Raw genomic sequence first — 26,591 nt, forward strand, 5'->3', positions numbered from 1 at the left:
TCCTGAGGGGAAGTTCAGCTTTGTGCTTCCCAAGGCTCGTTTCTCAGACTAGTCTCCCTTTGGATGGAAAATACCTTGTGTGAATGCATTTTTAACTCATGGACTTGGTATTCTGGAATTGACCTTTTCAAAATTCAGCATGACTTCTTCTTTTTTTTTTTTAATTTTATTTTGTCGATATATATTGTGGCTGATTATTGTTGCCCCTCACCAAAACCTCCCTCCCTCCCCCCTCCCCCCACCGATGTCCCCTCTGTTTGCTTGTCGCATCAACTTCAAGTAATTGTGGTTGTTATATCTTCTCCCCAACCCCCGGTTTTTTTATTTGGGTTTTTTTTTTTTTTGTGTGTGTGTGTGTGTGTGTGTGTGTGTGTGAATTATATATTAATTTTTAGCTCTCACCAATAAGTGAGAACATGTGGTATTTCTCTTTCTGTGCCTGACTCGTTTCACTTAATATAATTCTCTCAAGGTCCATCCATGTTGTTGCAAATGGCAGTATTTCATTCGTTTTTATACCTGAGTAGTATTTCATTGTGTAGATGTACCACATTTTCCGTATCCACTCATCTGATGGTGGACATTTGGGCTGGTTACAACTCTTGGCTATTGTAAAGAGTGTTGCGATGAACATTGGGGAACAGGTATACCTTCCACTTGAGGATTTCCATTCCTCTGGGTAGCACAATCCTGTTTTTATAAGAGTCATTGGAGAGGCCCCAGCATCCAAAGGAGTAAGGTGGGATGGAGGTACAAGAAAATCCACGCTCAGTCAAGGAATTGCCCCATATAATTAAAGGGATGTGAAAGCTTATAAAACACCTAAATTCTTAAAAAAAAAAAAATAGATATGAAGCATTTTGTGCATTAACCATTTCGCACATTCAGAAACAGGGTAGGCCGTGCTTTAGTGAGGCCTCCTTCTCTTGGCTCCTAGCGCAAGAGGGAGATGCATCGCAGATATCAAATAGACAGTGAGGTGGAACTGTCTGGCCTGGGTCCGATAGAGCGACTGGGAGGCTGGAGTCCTCTTTCTTCAGCAGAAGCTATAGACAGAAAAGAAGAGGCCAGAGCCAGGTCACATCCATGTCCCCTCCTGGCTGTCCCCTCTTTTTTTGTCCTACCCAACTGAAGATTTGTCACCTGGACTATTGCACAGACCTCTTCCTCTCTGATTTCCTCATCACCCCTCTTGCCTTCCCCAATCCCTCCATCACAGCCACCACGTCTCTTTCCTCAAGGCTGGGGTCTCTGAATATGCTCCTCCCTCGCTCAAAAGCGTTGCCTGGCCCCTCGTCACCCACAGCTGCTGGTCCGTGATTGGTAGACTCTCCAGCCCCATTTCCCTCTGTTCCATTAGTTCCTCCAGGGTTGCCTCTTCACTCACACACCATGCCCCATCCACCATTTCGGTCTTGGAATACCAAGCTTTCCCTCTCAGCCTTCCCAGGAGTTTATCTTCCCTCAGGGCTCCTCCAGCCCTTCCCCTCTGGGCACACCATTGAGATTTAGCCACAAAACACAGGAGGTACAGGCATCCAGGCTCCACATCTAGGCTGGAAGTTTCTTGAAGGCAGGGACCAGACCTCCTTCCAGACTAGGCCCTTATCACCTCTGTATGTCCTCCCCAGGCCACAGAAGACTTCAGGGGTCTCGATAGAGAGCCTTGGGCGGAGAGTCGGGAGACCTGGTTCTTCCACCTAACATGTGTGCTGCATACCCTAGGGCAAGTCCCTGCCACTCTCAGGGCCTCAGTTTCCTTGTTTCTTGACTAAAGGGCGCTCAACCTCTGCACAAAGGGCACTGGACAAGGGCACAAAGTTCGATAAACTAAAGATTCACTGAGCAGCTCTCAATGACCATCTCAGGAGTTAGACTGAGGAGCTTGGGTAGCTGGCTCCAAGGAGGTTCAATCCACCCACCCTGATTTCCCAGTTAGAACCTGCTTACCACAACAACCCCCATTTCCCAACCATCCCCACCCCGTGTCCTCTCAAGGAGCAGGCTACCTGGTGGGTCACAGGCCTGGTGGAGGGAGATGGAGTCAGAAGGGGTCTGAAAAGAGTGTCTCAGACTCAGCAGAGCCTCGACAGCCTCCAGCTTCCGCTGCCACTCTGAGGAGGCAGAAGCCAAAGCCTGGTCGGAGGCTGTAGCGGCCTGCAAAGGAAAGGGCTTGAGAGAATGGGGGCTGGGAAACCATACCTCCTTCCAACGCGACAAGTGCCTCTGAAGCCTCCAGTTCTAGAGAGCCCGCACCCCCTCCCAACCCCCGAGGTCTTCTGTTCTTTCCATTCACTAAGTTCGGCCCCTCCCAGGGTTCTGGACCCCACTACTCTTCCAGGACCTGTGACTGCAGTAGAAGAGAGTCAAGGGTGGCACTGGGCTGCAGGATCAGCGCTGAGCATCTAGAAACAAGGAGAGGAGAGGCCAGGGGATTAAACCCTGTGGCAGACACATAGCACCAGTCAACAGAGAGAGGGGAAGGATTCTGCAATATCTGGATGTGGGAATCCGAATGCCTGCTGAGCCATTGCCGTGGCTTGGGCAAGCCTCTTCTCCTGCTTGGCCTGTTTTCTTTTCCATACCTCTTTTTTCTATATCTTTTGTGAGACACTAATTTCTGCCAGCTTTTTTCCTCCTGGGGCAACAGCGAAGAGTATGGAAAATCACACAGGTGTCCGTGCTTTTACCTGCAAAGCACCTGCAGAGATGTGACTACTGTCCCGGTTCAGGGACTGGTTCTCGCCTCCATAGTGTCCAATCCCCATGGGTCTTGACGGACAAGTTTGCCTCATCTCCAGGAAGCCTTCTCTAACGGCCTCTGGGCTTTCCCCTGGTCCTCTGTGGCCGTCGCCATCATGGCCCTACTTTTCAGCAGGACCTTCTATCCCATCTATCTGTTTCATGTGAAATAACAGCCTTCACTAGTTGAAGGCCTACTATGTGTCAGGCCTCAGGCTAGTTCTCTTGTCAATGCTGTAGGTGTAGAATATTGTCCCCAGTATACACCCATAGGGAAATGGGGGGTTCAAAAACATGAACTCACTTGTCCAAAGCCTCACAAGTAGGAAATGGCAAAGCTGGGAGAGCCCTGTCTTGCCCATTAGCCTGAGTTGCTGCCTTCTCCTCCTCCTTCTCCTCTTCCTCCTCCTGTCTCCCATAGCATCAAGCACAAGGGTGGGCACACAACAACACAAGACATGACCTTGCTCTACTCACCTGCTGCACAGGACAGGGGACCCGTGGGGCTGCCTAGAAAGAGAAGCCATCGGTTGCTGCTCCAAGGTCACTGGAGTGCAGGGCAGAGACAGAGGTTCTGGGGGCTGGCCGAGGAGCAGAGCCCCTTGGGAGCTCTCCTGCAGGGGCGCAGAGCACAGGTTGGAGTCAGGTACCAGGTCGGCCATGGAGAGAGGAGGTGTGGGCATGTTTGGGGATGAGGATAGGAGCCCAGAATGCCAGAGCTCTGAAGATCTTGAAGACCAGACAGTCTTATCTTTCATTTTGCAACTAGGGAAACTGAGGGCCGGGGAGGAGAAGTGATTTTTTTCCCAAGGTCACATGGCAAGACGGTGGTAGGATTGGAGATGGAACCCACGTCTTTGGGACACAGTGGAAGGGGTCTGGGCAGTGGCTGGGTGGGAGCCTCCCCCACTGGCAACAGACTCTACTTACCTCCTCGGGGGTTGTGTGGGGGTGGGCCTCAGGCTGAGGCACAATGTCCACCTTCCCAGCTGTGAAAGACCAGGGACAGCTTTGGTGAGCCTTTCCCCCTCAGCCCCACCCCACTCTGTCCACCCCCAATCTGAAGTCTCATCTCACCAGGGACCTTTTCGACTCCCCGGTCTGTCATTCCCACAAACATTTGGTAAATAATGTTGACGATGTTTTACACTTGGGCGAGCTAAGGTCCAGCGAGTAACTTGCCCAAGGCCACATAGCAATTCAGTGATAGAACTGGTGACAGAATTACTCCTGCTTCCTCCACCCAAACTCAGGCTCCCTCCCTGGCCAGAGATACTCACTGAGGACTCCTTTGATGCCCAAATTCTTGACAGGGATGTGAGCTTTGGCAGGGGCTGCCACACTCCTTTTCAGTCTTCGAGCCAGGTGCCTCTTTAGCGCTGCCCTCTGCTCCTCCTTCAAGACACTCACAGCAGGCAAGACCCGGCGGTGTTCCCTAAAGTGAGGGATTACAGGTCTAAGGTTAGTCACATTTAGAGGAGGCCTGACCCTTCTCCTTGCCAGACAGCATACTCACAAGAAGAGGGCACAATCGTGACACATGCAGGCCCGGAAGATGCAGAAACGCTTGTGGCCTCTGATTTGGGTAGAGATGTCACGCTTCTGGCAGTAGTCACGGCGGCCTATAGCTCTTCTGGGGACAAGTTCAGCCCCCCATGGGGCTCCGATCTCACACCCTGTGGTGCATTCCAAGTTGGAGGAGCAGCAGGGCACAGCAGGTGTTTCTTGGGGATCCATGGTTCTAGGGTCAGTAGTGGAGGTCAGAATGTCCACGTGATGCCCTCCCTCCAACGTACTTCCTTCGCCCTTGGAAAGTCCTATGTGAAGTGGCTCGATTCTTCTTCTCCATCCCTCTCACCACTGGAATCAGATTGCCTCCTCCCTTGTTCTCCCATGGCTTTCTCTAATCTTCACCCCAACCTCCTTACTCACATAGCCTCCTTCCCAGGAAGCCCCACTCATACATAGCCTCCCCACCAAGAAACTCTTAGCATGGGCCGCATACACATTCAAGCCGATCGCTCTTCTCCTTGCTTACCTTCACTCCGCCATAGATTTCATGAAGCATGCACATGTACTCCCGTGCCCACTTCAACAGTTACTCCACCCTCTTCTTGTGTATCATCGTGTATTCTGCCAAACCCAACTATTATTTCTGGCATCCACATCAACAATAGTCTTCCTAACCTCCTGCCTTCTTTCACTCGCCACACAGGATTTTATGCTCCCTACACTCAACTCTATTAGTTTCACGTTTGCCCTGTGTTCAGTTTTCCCCTCACACTCCATTCTGACTTTTCTTGCACCCCACTGCAATCTTAATTATTCCCTTGCTCCCCCTTTAAGCTGAATACCCTCTTCCACCCCATGAAACCATAATGTTCTCCTGGATCCCCAGCCCTCTTTCAATTATTGTTTTCATTCAGCCCTTCATTCATTCCCTCCATTCTTTACTCAACAGATATTTGTTGAGCCCTCTGCGAAGTGCCAGGCCTTAAACTAGCCAATCGGCAACTCCTCATCAAACTAATTTTTCTCTTGGGCCGACGCACCCTCTCTGCTTTCATGCAAACCCATGCACTCCCTCTGCAGCCTCCCAACAATCTTCCATACTCTTCTCCACACTTCAACGATTGTGCTTGAGCACACACCATCACCACACTCCGCCCCACCCCCCACACCCCATTCCACCCCACCCTCCTGGAGTGTACCATCTCCTCAGGAAGCCCGATCACTCACTGTCTCCCCCACCTCCGAATAAAAGGCAGGGGCATGAGCCCTGTCCCGGGCAGGGGCGAAGGGTTCTCCCAAAAGGGGTGTGGGGAAGTGTAGGGGCTGAGTGGGATGTCATGGCGGGTGGGGATACCCCACTGAGGTGGAGGAGAGGGGAAGGGGCTGGGGATTCGGAGCAGGAGGGAGGGATGAAAGAAGAGGCATGGAGAACAAGGGTGGTATTCCTGACGAAAACCTGTGTCAAAAGCCTTACCTAAGCCTACAGCAGGTCGGAATCGATCAGCTGGGACAAGAGGCCTGAGGGAAAACCCGGCTTCTGCTACCTTTCCCGCCCTTCCTACAAGGCCAATGAGCTTCCAGCGCTGCCTTCCACCTCCCCCTTCCCCCCTCCCACCGCTGCGGCCGGTGACAAATGAGCTTCGAGATCCACTGACGCTCACGCCCGGCAGTTCTGCCCTCTCCACAACCGTGTAGCTTCTTGTGCTCTCTTTACTAGACTAGGCGGTAGCTCCTGAGGGGAAGTTCAGCTTTGTGCTTCCCAAGGCTCGTTTCTCAGACTAGTCTCCCTTTGGATAGAAAATACCTTGTGTGAATGCATTTTTAATTCATGGACTTGGTATTCTGGAATTGACCTTTTCAAAATTCAGCATGACTTCTTCTTTTTTTTTTTTAATTTTATTTTGTCGATATACATTGTGGCTGATTATTGTTGCCCCTCACCAAAACCTCCCTCCCTCCCCCCTCCCCCCCTCCCCCCACCGATGTCCCCTCTGTTTGCTTGTCGCATCAACTTCAAGTAATTGTGGTTGTTATATCTTCTCCCCATCCCCCGGTTTTTTTATTTGGGTTTTTTTTTTTTTTGTGTGTGTGTGTGTGTGTGTGTGTGTGTGTGAATTATATATTAATTTTTAGCTCTCACCAATAAGTGAGAACATGTGGTATTTCTCTTTCTGTGCCTGACTCGTTTCACTTAATATAATTCTCTCAAGGTCCATCCATGTTGTTGCAAATGGCAGTATTTCATTCGTTTTTATACCTGAGTAGTATTTCATTGTGTAGATGTACCACATTTTCCGTATCCACTCATCTGATGGTGGACATTTGGGCTGGTTACAACTCTTGGCTATTGTAAAGAGTGTTGCGATGAACATTGGGGAACAGGTATACCTTCCACTTGAGGATTTCCATTCCTCTGGGTAGCACAATCCTGTTTTTATAAGAGTCATTGGAGAGGCCCCAGCATCCAAAGGAGTAAGTTGGGGATGGAGGTACAAGAAAATCCACGCTCAGTCAAGGAATTGCCCCATATAATTAAAGGGATGTGAAAGCTTATAAAGCACCTAAATTCTTAAAAAAAAAAAAAATAGATATGAAGCATTTTGCGCATTAACCATTTCGCACATTCAGAAACAGGGTAGGCCGTGCTTTAGTGAGGCCTCCTTCTCTTGGCTCCTAGCGCAAGAGGGAGATGCATCGCAGATATCAAATAGACAGTGAGGTGGAACTGTCTGGCCTGGGTCCGATAGAGCGACTGGGAGGCTGGAGTCCTCTTTCTTCAGCAGAAGCTATAGACAGAAAAGAAGAGGCCAGAGCCAGGTCACATCCATGTCCCCTCCTGGCTGTCCCCTCTTTTTTTGTCCTACCCAACTGAAGATTTGTCACCTGGACTATTGCACAGACCTCTTCCTCTCTGATTTCCTCATCACCCCTCTTGCCTTCCCCAATCCCTCCATCACAGCCACCACGTCTCTTTCCTCAAGGCTGGGGTCTCTGAATATGCTCCTCCCTCGCTCAAAAGCGTTGGCCTGCCCCTCGTCACCCACAGCTGCTGGTCCGTGATTGGTAGACTCTCCAGCCCCATTACCCTCTGTTCCATTAGTTCCTCCAGGGTTGCCTCTTCACTCACACACCATGCCCCATCCACCATTTCGGTCTTGGAATACCAAGCTTTCCCTCTCAGCCTTCCCAGGAGTTTATCTTCCCTCAGGGCTCCTCCAGCCCTTCCCTCTGGGCACACCATTGAGATTTAGCCACAAAACACAGGAGGTACAGGCATCCAGGCTCCACATCTAGGCTGGAAGTTTCTTGAAGGCAGGGACCAGACCTCCTTCCAGACTAGGCCCTTATCACCTCTGTATGTCCTCCCCAGGCCACAGAAGACTTCAGGGGTCTCGATAGAGAGCCTTGGGCGGAGAGTCGGAGACCTGGTTCTTCCACCTAACATGTGTGCTGCATACCCTAGGGCAAGTCCCTGCCACTCTCAGGGCCTCAGTTTCCTTGTTTCTTGACTAAAGGGTGCTCAACCTCTGCACAAAGGGCACTGGACAAGGGCACAAAGTTCGATAAACTAAAGATTCACTGAGCAGCTCTCAACGACCATCTCAGGAGTTAGACTGAGGAGCTTGGGTAGCTGGCTCCAAGGAGGTTCAATCCACCCACCCTGATTTCCCCAGTTAGAACCTGCTTACCACAACAACCCCCATTTCCCAACCATCCCCACCCCGTGTCCTCTCAAGGAGCAGGCTACCTGGTGGGTCACAGGCCTGGTGGAGGGAGATGGAGTCAGAAGGGGTCTGAAAAGAGTGTCTCAGACTCAGCAGAGCCTCGACAGCCTCCAGCTTCCGCTGCCACTCTGAGGAGGCAGAAGCCAAAGCCTGGTCGGAGGCTGTAGCGGCCTGCAAAGGAAAGGGCTTGAGAGAATGGGGGCTGGGAAACCATACCTCCTTCCAACGCGACAAGTGCCTCTGAAGCCTCCAGTTCTAGAGAGCCCGCACCCCCTCCCAACCCCCGAGGTCTTCTGTTCTTTCCATTCACTAAGTTCGGCCCCCTCCAAGGGTTCTGGACCCCACTACTCTTCCAGGACCTGTGGCTGCAGTAGAAGAGAGTCAAGGTGGCACTGGGCTGCAGGATCAGCGCTGAGCATCTAGAAACAGGAGAGGAGAGGCCAGGGGATTAAACCCTGTGGCAGACACATAGCACCAGTCAACAGAGAGAGGGGAAGGATTCTGCAATATCTGGATGTGGGAATCCGAATGCCTGCTGAGCCATTGCCGTGGCTTGGGCAAGCCTCTTCTCCTGCTTGGCCTGTTTTCTTTTCCATACCTCTTTTTTCTATATCTTTTGTGAGACACTAATTTCTGCCAGCTTTTTTCCTCCTGGGGCAACAGCGAAGAGTATGGAAAATCACACAGGTGTCCGTGCTTTTACCTGCAAAGCACCTGCAGAGATGTGACTACTGTCCCGGTTCAGGACTGGTTCTCGCCTCCATACTGTCCAATCCCCATGGGTCTTGACGGACAAGTTTGCCTCATCTCCAGGAAGCCTTCTCTAACGGCCTCTGGGCTTTCCCCTGGTCCTCTGTGGCCGTCGCCATCATGGCCCTACTTTTCAGCAGGACCTTCTATCCCATCTATCTGTTTCATGTGAAATAACAGCCTTCACTAGTTGAAGGCCTACTATGTGTCAGGCCTCAGGCTAGTTCTCTTGTCAATGCTGTAGGTGTAGAATATTGTCCCCAGTATACACCCATAGGGAAATGGGGGGTTCAAAAACATGAACTCACTTGTCCAAAGCCTCACAAGTAGGAAATGGCAAAGCTGGGAGAGCCCTGTCTTGCCCATTAGCCTGAGATGCTGCCTTCTCCTCCTCCTTCTCCTCTTCCTCCTCCTGTCTCCCATAGCATCAAGCACAAGGGTGGGCACACAACAACACAAGACATGACCTTGCTCTACTCACCTGCTGCACAGGACAGGGGACCCGTGGGGCTGCCTAGAAAGAGAAGCCATCGGTTGCTGCTCCAAGGTCACTGGAGTGCAGGGCAGAGACAGAGGTTCTGGGGGCTGGCCGAGGAGCAGAGCCCCTTGGGAGCTCTCCTGCAGGGGCGCAGAGCACAGGTTGGAGTCAGGTACCAGGTCGGCCATGGAGAGAGGAGGTGTGGGCATGTTTGGGGATGAGGATAGGAGCCCAGAATGCCAGAGCTCTGAAGATCTTGAAGACCAGACAGTCTTATCTTTCATTTTGCAACTAGGGAAACTGAGGGCCGGGGAGGAGAAGTGATTTTTTTCCCAAGGTCACATGGCAAGACGGTGGTAGGATTGGAGATGGAACCCACGTCTTTGGGACACAGTGGAAGGGGTCTGGGCAGTGGCTGGGTGGGAGCCTCCCCCACTGGCAACAGACTCTACTTACCTCCTCGGGGGTTGTGTGGGGGTGGGCCTCAGGCTGAGGCACAATGTCCACCTTCCCAGCTGTGAAAGACCAGGGGACAGCTTTGGTGAGCCTTTCCCCCTCAGCCCCACCCCACTCTGTCCACCCCCAATCTGAAGTCTCATCTCACCAGGGACCTTTTCGACTCCCCGGTCTGTCATTCCCACAAACATTTGGTAAATAATGTTGACGATGTTTTACACTTGGGCGAGCTAAGGTCCAGCGAGTAACTTGCCCAAGGCCACATAGCAATTCAGTGATAGAACTGGTGACAGAATTACTCCTGCTTCCTCCACCCAAACTCAGGCTCCCTCCCTGGCCAGAGATACTCACTGAGGACTCCTTTGATGCCCAAATTCTTGACAGGGATGTGAGCTTTGGCAGGGGCTGCCACACTCCTTTTCAGTCTTCGAGCCAGGTGCCTCTTTAGCGCTGCCCTCTGCTCCTCCTTCAAGACACTCACAGCAGGCAAGACCCGGCGGTGTTCCCTAAAGTGAGGGATTACAGGTCTAAGGTTAGTCACATTTAGAGGAGGCCTGACCCTTCTCCTTGCCAGACAGCATACTCACAAGAAGAGGGCACAATCGTGACACATGCAGGCCCGGAAGATGCAGAAACGCTTGTGGCCTCTGATTTGGGTAGACATGTCACGCTTCTGGCAGTAGTCACGGCGGCCTATAGCTCTTCTGGGGACAAGTTCAGCCCCCCATGGGGCTCCGATCTCACACCCTGTGGTGCATTCCAAGTTGGAGGAGCAGCAGGGCACAGCAGGTGTTTCTTGGGGATCCATGGTTCTAGGGTCAGTAGTGGAGGTCAGAATGTCCACGTGATGCCCTCCCTCCAACGTACTTCCTTCGCCCTTGGAAAGTCCTATGTGAAGTGGCTCGATTCTTCTTCTCCATCCCTCTCACCACTGGAATCAGATTGCCTCCTCCCTTGTTCTCCCATGGCTTTCTCTAATCTTCACCCCAACCTTCTTACTCACATAGCCTCCTTCCCAGGAAGCCCCACTCATACATAGCCTCCCCACCAAGAAACTCTTAGCATGGGCCGCATACACATTCAAGCCGATCGCTCTTCTCCTTGCTTACCTTCACTCCGCCATAGATTTCATGAAGCATGCACATGTACTCCCGTGCCCACTTCAACAGTTACTCCACCCTCTTCTTGTGTATCATCGTGTATTCTGCCAAACCCAACTATTATTTCTGGCATCCACATCAACAATAGTCTTCCTAACCTCCTGCCTTCATTCACTCGCCACACAGGATTTTATGCTCCCTACACTCAACTCTATTAGTTTCACGTTTGCCCTGTGTTCAGTTTTCCCCTCACACTCCATTCTGACTTTTCTTGCACCCCACTGCAATCTTAATTATTCCCTTGCTCCCCCTTTAAGCTGAATACCCTCTTCCACCCCATGAAACCATAATGTTCTCCTGGATCCCCAGCCCTCTTTCAATTATTGTTTTCATTCACCCCTTCATTCATTCCCTCCATTCTTTACTCAACAGATATTTGTTGAGCCCTCTGCGAAGTGCCAGGCCTTAATCTAGCCAATCGGCAACTCCTCATCAAACTAATTTTTCTCTTGGGCCGACGCACCCTCTCTGCTTTCATGCAAACCCATGCACTCCCTCTGCAGCCTCCCAACAATCTTCCATACTCTTCTCCACACTTCAACGATTGTGCTTGAGCACACACCATCACCACACTCCGCCCCACCCCCCACACCCCATTCCACCCCACCCTCCTGGAGTGTACCATCTCCTCAGGAAGCCCGATCACTCACTGTCTCCCCCACCTCCGAATAAAAGGCAGGGGCATGAGCCCTGTCCCAGGGGCAGGGGCGAAGGGTTCTCCCAAAAGGGGTGTGGGGAAGTATAGGGGCTGAGTGGGATGTCATGGCGGGTGGGGATACCCCACTGAGGTGGAGGAGAGGGGAAGGGGCTGGGGATTCGGAGCAGGAGGGAGGGAGGAAAGAAGAGGCATGGAGAACAAGGGTGGTATTCCTGACGAAAACCTGTGTCAAAAGCCTTACCTAAGTCTACAGCAGGTCGGAATCGATCAGCTGGGACAAGAGGCCTGAGGGAAAACCCGGCTTCTGCTACCTTTCCCGCCCTTCCTACAAGGCCAATGAGCTTCCAGCGCTGCCTTCCACCTCCCCCTTCCCCCCTCCCACCGCTGCGGCCGGTGACAAATGAGCTTCGAGATCCACTGATGCTCAAGCTCGGCAGTTCCGCCCTCTCCACATCCGTGTAGCTTCTTGTGCTCTCTTTACTAGACTAGGCGGTAGCTCCTGAGGGGAAGTTCAGCTTTGTGCTTCCCAAGGCTCGTTTCTCAGACTAGTCTCCCTTTGGATGGAAAATACCCTGTGTGAATGCATTTTTAACTCATGGACGTGGTATTCTGGAATTGACCTTTGCAAAATTCAGCATGACTTCTTCTTTTTTTTTTTTAATTTTATTTTGTCGATATACATTGTGGCTGATTATTGTTGCCCCTCACCAAAACCTCCCTCCCTCCCCCCTCCCCCCACCGATGTCCCCTCTGTTTGCTTGTCGCATCAACTTCAAGTAATTGTGGTTGTTATATCTTCTCCCCAACCCCCGGTATTTTTATTTGGGTTTTTTTTGTGTGTGTGTGTTTGTGTGTGTGTGTGTGAATTATATATTAATTTTTAGCTCTCACCAATAAGTGAGAACATGTGGTATTTCCCTTTCTGTGCCTGACTCGTTTCACTTAATATAATTCTCTCAAGGTCCATCCATGTTGTTGCAAATGGCAGTATTTCATTCGTTTTTATACCTGAGTAGTATTTCATTGTGTAGATGTACCACATTTTCCGTATCCACTCATCTGATGGTGGACATTTGGGCTGGTTACAACTCTTGGCTATTGTAAAGAGTGTTGCGATGAACATTGGGGAACAGGTATACCTTCCACTTGAGGATTTCCATTCCTCTGGGTAGCACAATCCTGTTTTTATAAGAGTCATTGGAGAGGCCCCAGCATCCAAAGGAGTAAGGTGGGATGGAGGTACAAGAAAATCCACGCTCAGTCAAGGAATTGCCCCATATAATTAAAGGGATGTGAAAGCTTATAAAACACCTAAATTCTTAAAAAGAAAAAAATAGATATGAAGCATTTTGCGCATTAACCATTTCGCACATTCAGAAACAGGGTAGGCCGTGCTTTAGTGAGGCCTCCTTCTCTTGGCTCCTAGCGCAAGAGGGAGATGCATCGCAGATATCAAATAGACAGTGAGGTGGAACTGTCTGGCCTGGGTCCGATAGAGCGACTGGGAGGCTGGAGTCCTCTTTCTTCAGCAGAAGCTATAGACAGAAAAGAAGAGGCCAGAGCCAGGTCACATCCATGTCCCCTCCTGGCTGTCCCCTCTTTTTTTGTCCTACCCAACTGAAGATTTGTCACCTGGACTATTGCACAGACTTCTTCCTCTCTGATTTCCTCATCACCCCTCTTGCCTTCCCCAATCCCTCCATCACAGCCACCACGTCTCTTTCCTCAAGGCTGGGGTCTCTGAATATGCTCCTCCCTCGCTCAAAAGCGTTGCCTGGCCCCTCGTCACCCACAGCTGCTGGTCCGTGATTGGTAGACTCTCCAGCCCCATTTCCCTCTGTTCCATTAGTTCCTCCAGGGTTGCCTCTTCACTCACACACCATGCCCCATCCACCATTTCGGTCTTGGAATACCAAGCCTTCCCTCTCAGCCTTCCCAGGAGTTTATCTTCCCTCAGGGCTCCTCCAGCCCTTCCCCTCTGGGCACACCATTGAGATTTAGCCACAAAACACAGGAGGTACAGGCATCCAGGCTCCACATCTAGGCTGGAAGTTTCTTGAAGGCAGGGACCAGACCTCCTTCCAGACTAGGCCCTTATCACCTCGGTATGTCCTCCCCAGGCCACAGAAGACTTCAGGGGTCTCGATAGAGAGCCTTGGGCGGAGAGTCGGGAGACCTGGTTCTTCCACCTAACATGTGTGCTGCATACCCTAGGGCAAGTCCCTGCCACTCTCAGGGCCTCAGTTTCCTTGTTTCTTGACTAAAGGGCGCTCAACCTCTGCACAAAGGGCACTGGACAAGGGCACAAAGTTCGATAAACTAAAGATTCACTGAGCAGCTCTCAACGACCATCTCAGGAGTTAGACTGAGGAGCTTGGGTAGCTGGCTCCAAGGAGGTTCAATCCACCCACCCTGATTTCCCAGTTAGAACCTGCTTACCACAACAACCCCCATTTCCCAACCATCCCCACCCCATGTCCTCTCAAGGAGCAGGCTACCTGGTGGGTCACAGGCCTGGTGGAGGGAGATGGAGTCAGAAGGGGTCTGAAAAGAGTGTCTCAGACTCAGCAGAGCCTCGACAGCCTCCAGCTTCCGCTGCCACTCTGAGGAGGCAGAAGCCAAAGCCTGGTCGGAGGCTGTAGCGGCCTGCAAAGGAAAGGGCTTGAGAGAATGGGGGCTGGGAAACCATACCTCCTTCCAACGCGACAAGTGCCTCTGAAGCCTCCAGTTCTAGAGAGCCCGCACCCCCTCCCAACCCCCGAGGTCTTCTGTTCTTTCCATTCACTAAGTTCGGCCCCTCCCAGGTTTCTGGACCCCACTACTCTTCCAGGACCTGTGACTGCAGTAGAAGAGAGTCAAGGGTGGCACTGGGCTGCAGGATCAGCGCTGAGCATCTAGAAACAAGGAGAGGAGAGTCCAGGGGATTAAACCCTGTGGCAGACACATAGCACCAGTCAACAGAGAGAGGGGAAGGATTCTGCAATATCTGGATGTGGGAATCCGAATGCCTGCTGAGCCATTGCCGTGGCTTGGGCAAGCCTCTTCTCCTGCTTGGCCTGTTTTCTTTTCCATACCTCTTTTTTCTATATCTTTTGTGAGACACTAATTTCTGCCAGCTTTTTTCCTCCTGGGGCAACAGCGAAGAGTATGGAAAATCACACAGGTGTCCGTGCTTTTACCTGCAAAGCACCTGCAGAGATGTGACTACTGTCCCGGTTCAGGGACTGGTTCTCGCCTCCATAGTGTCCAATCCCCATGGGTCTTGACGGACAAGTTTGCCTCATCTCCAGGAAGCCTTCTCTAACGGCCTCTGGGCTTTCCCCTGGTCCTCTGTGGCCGTCGCCATCATGGCCCTACTTTTCAGCAGGACCTTCTATCCCATCTATCTGTTTCATGTGAAATAACAGCCTTCACTAGTTGAAGGCCTACTATGTGTCAGGCCTCAGGCTAGTTCTCTTGTCAATGCTGTAGGTGTAGAATATTGTCCCCAGTATACACCCATAGGGAAATGGGGGGTTCAAAAACATGAACTCACTTGTCCAAAGCCTCACAAGTAGGAAATGGCAAAGCTGGGAGAGCCCTGTCTTGCCCATTAGCCTGAGATGCTGCCTTCTCCTCCTCCTTCTCCTCTTCCTCCTCCTGTCTCCCATAGCATCAAGCACAAGGGTGGGCACACAACAACACAAGACATGACCTTGCTCTACTCACCTGCTGCACAGGACAGGGGACCCGTGGGGCTGCCTAGAAAGAGAAGCCATCGGTTGCTGCTCCAAGGTCACTGGAGTGCAGGGCAGAGACAGAGGTTCTGGGGGCTGGCCGAGGAGCAGAGCCCCTTGGGAGCTCTCCTGCAGGGGCGCAGAGCACAGGTTGGAGTCAGGTACCAGGTCGGCCATGGAGAGAGGAGGTGTGGGCATGTTTGGGGATGAGGATAGGAGCCCAGAATGCCAGAGCTCTGAAGATCTTGAAGACCAGACAGTCTTATCTTTCATTTTGCAACTAGGGAAACTGAGGGCCGGGGAGGAGAAGTGATTTTTTTCCCAAGGTCACATGGCAAGACGGTGGTAGGATTGGAGATGGAACCCACGTCTTTGGGACACAGTGGAAGGGGTCTGGGCAGTGGCTGGGTGGGAGCCTCCCCCACTGGCAACAGACTCTACTTACCTCCTCGGGGGTTGTGTGGGGGTGGGCCTCAGGCTGAGGCACAATGTCCACCTTCCCAGCTGTGAAAGACCAGGGACAGCTTTGGTGAGCCTTTCCCCCTCAGCCCCACCCCACTCTGTCCACCCCCAATCTGAAGTCTCATCTCACCAGGGACCTTTTCGACTCCCCGGTCTGTCATTCCCACAAACATTTGGTAAATAATGTTGACGATGTTTTACACTTGGGCGAGCTAAGGTCCAGCGAGTAACTTGCCCAAGGCCACATAGCAATTCAGTGATAGAACTGGTGACAGAATTACTCCTGCTTCCTCCACCCAAACTCAGGCTCCCTCCCTGGCCAGAGATACTCACTGAGGACTCCTTTGATGCCCAAATTCTTGACAGGGATGTGAGCTTTGGCAGGGGCTGCCACACTCCTTTTCAGTCTTCGAGCCAGGTGCCTCTTTAGCGCTGCCCTCTGCTCCTCCTTCAAGACACTCACAGCAGGCAAGACCCGGCGGTGTTCCCTAAAGTGAGGGATTACAGGTCTAAGGTTAGTCACATTTAGAGGAGGCCTGACCCTTCTCCTTGCCAGACAGCATACTCACAAGAAGAGGGCACAATCGTGACACATGCAGGCCCGGAAGATGCAGAAACGCTTGTGGCCTCTGATTTGGGTAGACATGTCACGCTTCTGGCAGTAGTCACGGCGGCCTATAGCTCTTCTGGGGACAAGTTCAGCCCCCCATGGGGCTCCGATCTCACACCCTGTGGTGCATTCCAAGTTGGAGGAGCAGCAGGGCACAGCAGGTGTTTCTTGGGGATCCATGGTTCTAGGGTCAGTAGTGGAGGTCAGAATGTCCACGTGATGCCCTCCCTCCAACGTACTTCCTTCGCCCTTGGAAAGTCCTATGTGAAGTGGCTCGATTCTTCTTCTCCATCCCTCTCACCACTGGAATCAGATTGCCTCCTCCCTTGTTCTCCCATGGCTTTCTCTAATCTTCACCCCAACCTTCTTACTCACATAGCCTCCTTCCCAGGAAGCCCCACTCATACATAGCCTCCCCACCAAGAAACTCTTAGCATGGGCCGCATACACATTCAAGCCGATCGCTCTTCTCCTTGCTTACCTTCACTCCGCCATAGATTTCATTTTCAGCATGCACATGTACTCCCGTGCCCACTTCAACAGTTACTCCACCCTCTTCTTGTGTATCATCGTGTATTCTGCCAAACCCAACTATTATTTCTGGCATCCACATCAACAATAGTCTTCCTAACCTCCTGCCTTCATTCACTCGCCACACAGGATTTTATGCTCCCTACACTCAACTCTATTAGTTTCACGTTTGCCCTGTGTTCAGTTTTCCCCTCACACTCCATTCTGACTTTTCTTGCACCCCACTGCAATCTTAATTATTCCCTTGCTCCCCCTTTAAGCTGAATACCCTCTTCCACCCCATGAAACCATAATGTTCTCCTGGATCCCCAGCCCTCTTTCAATTATTGTTTTCATTCACCCCTTCATTCATTCCCTCCATTCTTTACTCAACAGATATTTGTTGAGCCCTCTGCGAAGTGCCAGGCCTTAATCTAGCCAATCGGCAACTCCTCATCAAACTAATTTTTCTCTTGGGCCGACGCACCCTCTCTGCTTTCATGCAAACCCATGCACTCCCTCTGCAGCCTCCCAACAATCTTCCATACTCTTCTCCACACTTCAACGATTGTGCTTGAGCACACACCATCACCACACTCCGCCCCACCCCCCACACCCCATTCCACCCCACCCTCCTGGAGTGTACCATCTCCTCAGGAAGCCCGATCACTCACTGTCTCCCCCACCTCCGAATAAAAGGCAGGGGCATGAGCCCTGTCCCAGGGGCAGGGGCGAAGGGTTCTCCCAAAAGGGGTGTGGGGAAGTATAGGGGCTGAGTGGGATGTCATGGCGGGTGGGGATACCCCACTGAGGTGGAGGAGAGGGGAAGGGGCTGGGGATTCGGAGCAGGAGGGAGGGAGGAAAGAAGAGGCATGGAGAACAAGGGTGGTATTCCTGACGAAAACCTGTGTCAAAAGCCTTACCTAAGTCTACAGCAGGTCGGAATCGATCAGCTGGGACAAGAGGCCTGAGGGAAAACCCGGCTTCTGCTACCTTTCCCGCCCTTCCTACAAGGCCAATGAGCTTCCAGCGCTGCCTTCCACCTCCCCCTTCCCCCCTCCCACCGCTGCGGCCGGTGACAAATGAGCTTCGAGATCCACTGATGCTCAAGCTCGGCAGTTCCGCCCTCTCCACATCCGTGTAGCTTCTTGTGCTCTCTTTACTAGACTAGGCGGTAGCTCCTGAGGGGAAGTTCAGCTTTGTGCTTCCCAAGGCTCGTTTCTCAGACTAGTCTCCCTTTGGATGGAAAATACCCTGTGTGAATGCATTTTTAACTCATGGACGTGGTATTCTGGAATTGACCTTTGCAAAATTCAGCATGACTTCTTCTTTTTTTTTTTTAATTTTATTTTGTCGATATACATTGTGGCTGATTATTGTTGCCCCTCACCAAAACCTCCCTCCCTCCACCCTCCCCCCACCGATGTCCCCTCTGTTTGCTTGTCGCATCAACTTCAAGTAATTGTGGTTGTTATATCTTCTCCCCAACCCCCGGTTTTTTTATTTGGGTTTTTGTGTGTGTGTGTGTGTGTGTGTGTGTGTGTGTGTGTGTGTGAATTATATATTAATTTTTAGCTCTCACCAATAAGTGAGAACATGTGGTATTTCTCTTTCTGTGCCTGACTCGTTTCACTTAATATAATTCTCTCAAGGTCCATCCATGTTGTTGCAAATGGCAGTATTTCATTCGTTTTTATACCTGAGTAGTATTTCATTGTGTAGATGTACCACATTTTCCGTATCCACTCATCTGATGGTGGACATTTGGGCTGGTTACAACTCTTGGCTATTGTAAAGAGTGTTGCGATGAACATTGGGGAACAGGTATACCTTCCACTTGAGGATTTCCATTCCTCTGGGTAGCACAATCCTGTTTAATAAGAGTCATTGGAGAGGCCCCAGCATCCAAAGGAGTAAGGTGGGATGGAGGTACAAGAAAATCCACGCTCAGTCAAGGAATTGCCCCATATACTTAAAGGGATGTGAAAGCTTATAAAACACCTAAATTCTTAAAAAAAAAAAAAATAGATATGAAGCATTTTGTGCATTAACCATTTCGCACATTCAGAAACAGGGTAGGCCGTGCTTTAGTGAGGCCTCCTTCTCTTGGCTCCTAGCGCAAGAGGAAGATGCATCGCAGATATCAAATAGACAGTGAGGTGGAACTGTCTGGCCTGGGTCCGATAGAGCGACTGGGAGGCTGGAGTCCTCTTTCTTCAGCAGAAGCTATAGACAGAAAAGAAGAGGCCAGAGCCAGGTCACATCCATGTCCCCTCCTGGCTGTCCCCTCTTTTTTTGTCCTACCCAACTGAAGATTTGTCACCTGGACTATTGCACAGACCTCTTCCTCTCTGATTTCCTCATCACCCCTCTTGCCTTCCCCAATCCCTCCATCACAGCCACCACGTCTCTTTCCTCAAGGCTGGGGTCTCTGAATATGCTCCTCCCTCGCTCAAAAGCGTTGCCTGGCCCCTCGTCACCCACAGCTGCTGGTCCGTGATTGGTAGACTCTCCAGCCCCATTTCCCTCTGTTCCATTAGTTCCTCCAGGGTTGCCTCTTCACTCACACACCATGCCCCATCCACCATTTCGGACTTGGAATACCAAGCCTTCCCTCTCAGCCTTCCCAGGAGTTTATCTTCCCTCAGGGCTCCTCCAGCCCTTCCCCTCTGGGCACACCATTGAGATTTAGCCACAAAACACAGGAGGTACAGGCATCCAGGCTCCACATCTAGGCTGGAAGTTTCTTGAAGGCAGGGACCAGACCTCCTTCCAGACTAGGCCCTTATCACCTCTGTATGTCCTCCCCAGGCCACAGAAGACTTCAGGGGTCTCGATAGAGAGCCTTGGGCGGAGAGTCGGGAGACCTAGTTCTTCCACCTAACATGTGTGCTGCATACCCTAGGGCAAGTCCCTGCCACTCTCAGGGCCTCAGTTTCCTTGTTTCTTGACTAAAGGGCGCTCAACCTCTGCACAAAGGGCACTGGACAAGGGCACAAAGTTCGATAAACTAAAGATTCACTGAGCAGCTCTCAACGACCATCTCAGGAGTTAGACTGAGGAGCTTGGGTAGCTGGCTCCAAGGAGGTTCAATCCACCCACCCTGATTTCCCAGTTAGAACCTGCTTACCACAACAACCCCCATTTCCCAACCATCCCCACCCCGTGTCCTCTCAAGGAGCAGGCTACCTGGTGGGTCACAGGCCTGGTGGAGGGAGATGGAGTCAGAAGGGGTCTGAAAAGAGTGTCTCAGACTCAGCAGAGCCTCGACAGCCTCCAGCTTCCGCTGCCACTCTGAGGAGGCAGAAGCCAAAGCCTGGTCGGAGGCTGTAGCGGCCTGCAAAGGAAAGGGCTTGAGAGAATGGGGGCTGGGAAACCATACCTCCTTCCAACGCGACAAGTGCCTCTGAAGCCTCCAGTTCTAGAGAGCCCGCACCCCCTCCCAACCCCCGAGGTCTTCTGTTCTTTCCATTCACTAAGTTCGGCCCCTCCCAGGGTTCTGGACCCCACTACTCTTCCAGGACCTGTGACTGCAGTAGAAGAGAGTCAAGGGTGGCACTGGGCTGCAGGATCAGCGCTGAGCATCTAGAAACAAGGAGAGGAGAGGCCAGGGGATTAAACCCTGTGGCAGACACATAGCACCAGTCAACAGAGAGAGGGGAAGGATTCTGCAATATCTGGATGTGGGAATCCGAATGCCTGCTGAGCCATTGCCGTGGCTTGGGCAAGCCTCTTCTCCTGCTTGGCCTGTTTTCTTTTCCATACCTCTTTTTTCTATATCTTTTGTGAGACACTAATTTCTGCCAGCTTTTTTCCTCCTGGGGCAACAGCGAAGAGTATGGAAAATCACACAGGTGTCCGTGCTTTTACCTGCAAAGCACCTGCAGAGATGTGACTACTGTCCCGGTTCAGGGACTGGTTCTCGCCTCCATAGTGTCCAATCCCCATGGGTCTTGACGGACAAGTTTGCCTCATCTCCAGGAAGCCTTCTCTAACGGCCTCTGGGCTTTCCCCTGGTCCTCTGTGGCCGTCGCCATCATGGCCCTACTTTTCAGCAGGACCTTCTATCCCATCTATCTGTTTCATGTGAAATAACAGCCTTCACTAGTTGAAGGCCTACTATGTGTCAGGCCTCAGGCTAGTTCTCTTGTCAATGCTGTAGGTGTAGAATATTGTCCCCAGTATACACCCATAGGGAAATGGGGGGTTCAAAAACATGAACTCACTTGTCCAAAGCCTCACAAGTAGGAAATGGCAAAGCTGGGAGAGCCCTGTCTTGCCCATTAGCCTGAGATGCTGCCTTCTCCTCCTCCTTCTCCTCTTCCTCCTCCTGTCTCCCATAGCATCAAGCACAAGGGTGGGCACACAACAACACAAGACATGACCTTGCTCTACTCACCTGCTGCACAGGACAGGGGACCCGTGGGGCTGCCTAGAAAGAGAAGCCATCGGTTGCTGCTCCAAGGTCACTGGAGTGCAGGGCAGAGACAGAGGTTCTGGGGGCTGGCCGAGGAGCAGAGCCCCTTGGGAGCTCTCCTGCAGGGGCGCAGAGCACAGGTTGGAGTCAGGTACCAGGTCGGCCATGGAGAGAGGAGGTGTGGGCATGTTTGGGGATGAGGATAGGAGCCCAGAATGCCAGAGCTCTGAAGATCTTGAAGACCAGACAGTCTTATCTTTCATTTTGCAACTAGGGAAACTGAGGGCCGGGGAGGAGAAGTGATTTTTTTCCCAAGGTCACATGGCAAGACGGTGGTAGGATTGGAGATGGAACCCACGTCTTTGGGACACAGTGGAAGGGGTCTGGGCAGTGGCTGGGTGGGAGCCTCCCCCACTGGCAACAGACTCTACTTACCTCCTCGGGGGTTGTGTGGGGGTGGGCCTCAGGCTGAGGCACAATGTCCACCTTCCCAGCTGTGAAAGACCAGGGACAGCTTTGGTGAGCCTTTCCCCCTCAGCCCCACCCCACTCTGTCCACCCCCAATCTGAAGTCTCATCTCACCAGGGACCTTTTCGACTCCCCGGTCTGTCATTCCCACAAACATTTGGTAAATAATGTTGACGATGTTTTACACTTGGGCGAGCTAAGGTCCAGCGAGTAACTTGCCCAAGGCCACATAGCAATTCAGTGATAGAACTGGTGACAGAATTACTCCTGCTTCCTCCACCCAAACTCAGGCTCCCTCCCTGGCCAGAGATACTCACTGAGGACTCCTTTGATGCCCAAATTCTTGACAGGGATGTGAGCTTTGGCAGGGGCTGCCACACTCCTTTTCAGTCTTCGAGCCAGGTGCCTCTTTAGCGCTGCCCTCTGCTCCTCCTTCAAGACACTCACAGCAGGCAAGACCCGGCGGTGTTCCCTAAAGTGAGGGATTACAGGTCTAAGGTTAGTCACATTTAGAGGAGGCCTGACCCTTCTCCTTGCCAGACAGCATACTCACAAGAAGAGGGCACAATCGTGACACATGCAGGCCCGGAAGATGCAGAAACGCTTGTGGCCTCTGATTTGGGTAGACATGTCACGCTTCTGGCAGTGGTCACGGCGGCCTATAGCTCTTCTGGGGACAAGTTCAGCCCCCCATGGGGCTCCGATCTCACACCCTGTGGTGCATTCCAAGTTGGAGGAGCAGCAGGGCACAGCAGGTGTTTCTTGGGGATCCATGGTTCTAGGGTCAGTAGTGGAGGTCAGAATGTCCACGTGATGCCCTCCCTCCAACGTACTTCCTTCGCCCTTGGAAAGTCCTATGTGAAGTGGCTCGATTCTTCTTCTCCATCCCTCTCACCACTGGAATCAGATTGCCTCCTCCCTTGTTCTCCCATGGCTTTCTCTAATCTTCACCCCAACCTTCTTACTCACATAGCCTCCTTCCCAGGAAGCCCCACTCATACATAGCCTCCCCACCAAGAAACTCTTAGCATGGGCCGCATACACATTCAAGCCGATCGCTCTTCTCCTTGCTTACCTTCACTCCGCCATAGATTTCATTTTCAGCATGCACATGTACTCCCGTGCCCCCTTCAACAGTTACTCCACCCTCTTCTTGTGTATCATCGTGTATTCTGCCAAACCCAACTATTATTTCTGGCATCCACATCAACAATAGTCTTCCTAACCTCCTGCCTTCATTCACTCGCCACACAGGATTTTATGCTCCCTACACTCAACTCTATTAGTTTCACGTTTGCCCTGTGTTCAGTTTTCCCCTCACACTCCATTCTGACTTTTCTTGCACCCCACTGCAATCTTAATTATTCCCTTGCTCCCCCTTTAAGCTGAATACCCTCTTCCACCCCATGAAACCATAATGTTCTCCTGGATCCCCAGCCCTCTTTCAATTATTGTTTTCATTCACCCCTTCATTCATTCCCTCCATTCTTTACTCAACAGATATTTGTTGAGCCCTCTGCGAAGTGCCAGGCCTTAATCTAGCCAATCGGCAACTCCTCATTAAACTAATTTTTCTCTTGGGCCGACGCACCCTCTCTGCTTTCATGCAAACCCATGCACTCCCTCTGCAGCCTCCCAACAATCTTCCATACTCTTCTCCACACTTCAACGATTGTGCTTGAGCACACACCATCACCACACTCCGCCCCACCCCCCGCATCCCATTCCACCCCACCGTCCTGGAGTGTACCATCTCCTCAGGAAGCCCGATCACTCACTGTCTCCCCCACCTCCGAATAAAAGGCAGGGGCATGAGCCCTGTCCCAGGGGCAGGGGCGAAGGTTTCTCCCAAAAGGGGTGTGGGGAAGTGTAGGGGCTGAGTGGGATGTCATGGCGGGTGGGGATACCCCGCTGAGGTGGAGGAGAGGGGAAGGGGCTGGGGATTCGGAGCAGGAGGGAGGGAGGAAAGAAGAGGCATGGAGAACAAGGGTGGTATTCCTGACGAAAACCTGTGTCAAAAGCCTTACCTAAGTCTACAGCAGGTCGGAATCGATCAGCTGGGACAAGAGGCCTGAGGGAAAACCCGGCTTCTGCTACATTTCCCGCCCTTCCTACAAGGCCAATGAGCTTCCAGTGCTGCCTTCCACCTCCCCCTTCCCCCCTCCCACCGCTGCGGCCGGTGACAAATGAGCTTCGAGATCCACTGATGCTCAAGCTCGGCAGTTCCGCCCTCTCCACATCCGTGTAGCTTCTTGTGCTCTCTTTACTAGACTAGCTGGTAGCTCCTGAGGGGAAGTTCAGCTTTGTGCTTCCCAAGGCTCGTTTCTCAGACTAGTCTCCCTTTGGATGGAAAATACCTTGTGTGAATGCATTTTTAACTCATGGACTTGGTATTCTGGAATTGACCTTTTCAAAATTCAGCATGACTTCTTTTTTTTTTTTAAATTTTATTTTGTTGATATACATTGTGGCTGATTATTGTTGCCCCTCACCAAAACCTCCCTTCCTCCTCCCTCCCCCCTCCCCCCACCGATGTCCCCTCTGTTTGCTTGTCGCATCAACTTCAAGTAATTTTGGTTGTTTTATCTTCTCCCAAACTCATTCTATGAGGCCAACATAACTCTGATACACACAAAACAGAAAATTACAGGCAAACATCCTCAACAAAATATTAGCAAACAGAATACAGCAACACATCACAAAAGTTATCCATCATGATCACGCAGGATTGATCCTAGGGATACAAGGATGATTTAACCTTCAAAAGTCAATAAATGTGATACAGCACATCAGCAAAATCAAGGACAAAAACCATGATTATCTCAACAGACACTGAAAAAGCATTTGAAAAAATTCAACATCCCTTTATGAAGAAGACTGTCAACAAGTTAGGTATGGAAGGAACGTATCTCTACACAATAAGAGCCATCTATGACAAGCCCACTGCCAGTATCATTCTGAATGTTAAAAACTGAAGGCCTTTCCCTTAATAACAAGAACAAGACAAGGGTGCCCACTCTCACTACTTCTATTTATCATACTACTGGATATACTAGCCACAGGAATCATGCAAGAGAAAAAAAATAAATAAAAGGCATCCCGATAGGAAAAGTTGAAGTCAAATTGTCCTTATTTGCAGATGACATGACACTATATATAGAAAAGCCTAAAGACTATCAAAAAATGAGTAGAGCTGGTTAATGATTTCTGTAACATTGCAGAATACAAAATAAATGCCCCAAATCAGTTCCATTTATATTCTCCAATAATTACCTAACAGAAAGTGTAATCAAGAAAGTAAGCCCATATGCAGCAGTCACACACAAAAATAAAATCCCTAGGAATTCATTTAACCAAGAAGGTGAAAGATTTATACAAAGATAACTACGAACCACTACTGAAAGTAATTAAAGAAGACACAAAATGAAGGGAAGACATTATATGCTCTTGGACTGGAAGAATTAACATTGTGAAAATGTCTATAGTACCCAAAGCAATCTATAGATTCAATGTAATCCCCATCAAAAAACCAATGACAGTCTTCACGCAAGTGGAAAAAACAATCTTAACTTTCACATGGAACAACAAAAGACCCTGAATAGCCAAAGCTATTCTGAGCAAAAAAATTAAAGCTGGAGGCATAACACTACCTGTCTTCAAATTATCCTGCAAAGCTACAGTAACCCAAAGAGCATGGTACTAGCATAAAAATAGAAAATTGGACCAGTACAGCAAAATAGAGAACCAAGAAATCACTCCTCAGGCCTAAAGCCATCTGATATTCGACAAAAGCAACAAAAACATACACTTCAATAAGTGGTGCTGGGAAAATTGGATATTCATATGCAGAAGAATGAAACTAGACATGAACCTTTCACCATATACTAACATCAACTGAAGATGGATTAAAGACTTAAGTATAAGACCTGAAACTAAAATTACTAAGGGGAAAGTACAGACTTTACAAACATGAGCCAAAAAGCAAAAGCAACAAATGAAAAAAATAAACAAATAGGATTATATCAAACTCAAAACCTTATGCATAGTGAAGGAAACAATCAACAGAGCAAAACAACAATCTACAGAGTGGGAGAAAATTTTTGCTAACTATGCATCCAACATGGGACTAATATCCTGATTATATAAGGAACTCAAGCAATTACACAGTAAAAAAACAAATTACCCAACTAAAAAATGGTTAAAGGAGCTGAATAGACATTTTCAAAGGAAGACATACAAATGGCCAACAGGTACATGAAAAAAATGCTCAACATCACTAGTCATCAGGGAAATGCAAATTAAAAACATATTGAGATATAACCTCCCCCTAGTTAGACTGGCTAGAATCAGAAAGACTGAGAATAACAAATGCTGGTAAGAATGTGGAGAGAAAGGAATACTCCTACACTGTTGGTGGGACTGTAAATTTGTACAATCACTTTGGAAAACAGTATGGAGGTTTCTCATACAACTACAGATAGACCTCCCATAAGATCCAACAATCCCACTTCTGGGTATATACCCAAAGGAATGGAAATCATCATGTCGAAAGGATACCTGCCCTCCCATGTTCATCCCAGCTCTGTTCACAATAGGCATGATATGAAAACAGTCTAAATATCCATCAATGGATGATTGGATAAGGAAACTGTGGTATATATACACCATGGAATATTACACTGCCATAAAGAAGAATGAAATTCTGCCATTTGCAACAACATGGATAAGCTTGGAAAAACTTATGCTGAGTGAAGTAAGTAAAGCACAGAGGGATAAATACCACATGTACTCACTCATAATTGGGAGCTAAGAGAGAAAGAAGGAAGGAAAGAAAGACCACGGTGGTGCATTGGACTTGCAGGGGGTGAGAGCGTACCTATGGATACAAAGTTGAGTGGGGGATCGGGGATGGGAAGGGAAGTGGGGA

At 50.4% G+C, this 26,591-nt stretch overlaps 4 pseudogenes; all 4 read right to left on the reverse strand.

Annotated features, from left to right (window-relative positions):
- Nucleotides 1-933: 933 nt before the first annotated feature.
- On the reverse strand, nt 934-4,479 carry LOC134368126 (doublesex- and mab-3-related transcription factor C1-like; annotated as a pseudogene).
- A 2,399-nt stretch (nt 4,480-6,878) lies between these two features.
- On the reverse strand, nt 6,879-10,471 carry LOC134368128 (doublesex- and mab-3-related transcription factor C2-like; annotated as a pseudogene).
- A 2,432-nt stretch (nt 10,472-12,903) lies between these two features.
- Nucleotides 12,904-16,449, reverse strand: LOC134368129 (doublesex- and mab-3-related transcription factor C1-like; annotated as a pseudogene).
- Nucleotides 16,450-18,892: 2,443 nt separating this feature from the next.
- LOC134368130 (doublesex- and mab-3-related transcription factor C1-like) lies at nt 18,893-22,438 on the reverse strand (annotated as a pseudogene).
- Nucleotides 22,439-26,591: the final 4,153 nt, after the last annotated feature.

Source organism: Cynocephalus volans, chromosome X (assembly GCF_027409185.1).
Source record: "Cynocephalus volans isolate mCynVol1 chromosome X, mCynVol1.pri, whole genome shotgun sequence".
Classification (NCBI taxonomy): Eukaryota; Metazoa; Chordata; class Mammalia; order Dermoptera; family Cynocephalidae; genus Cynocephalus; species Cynocephalus volans.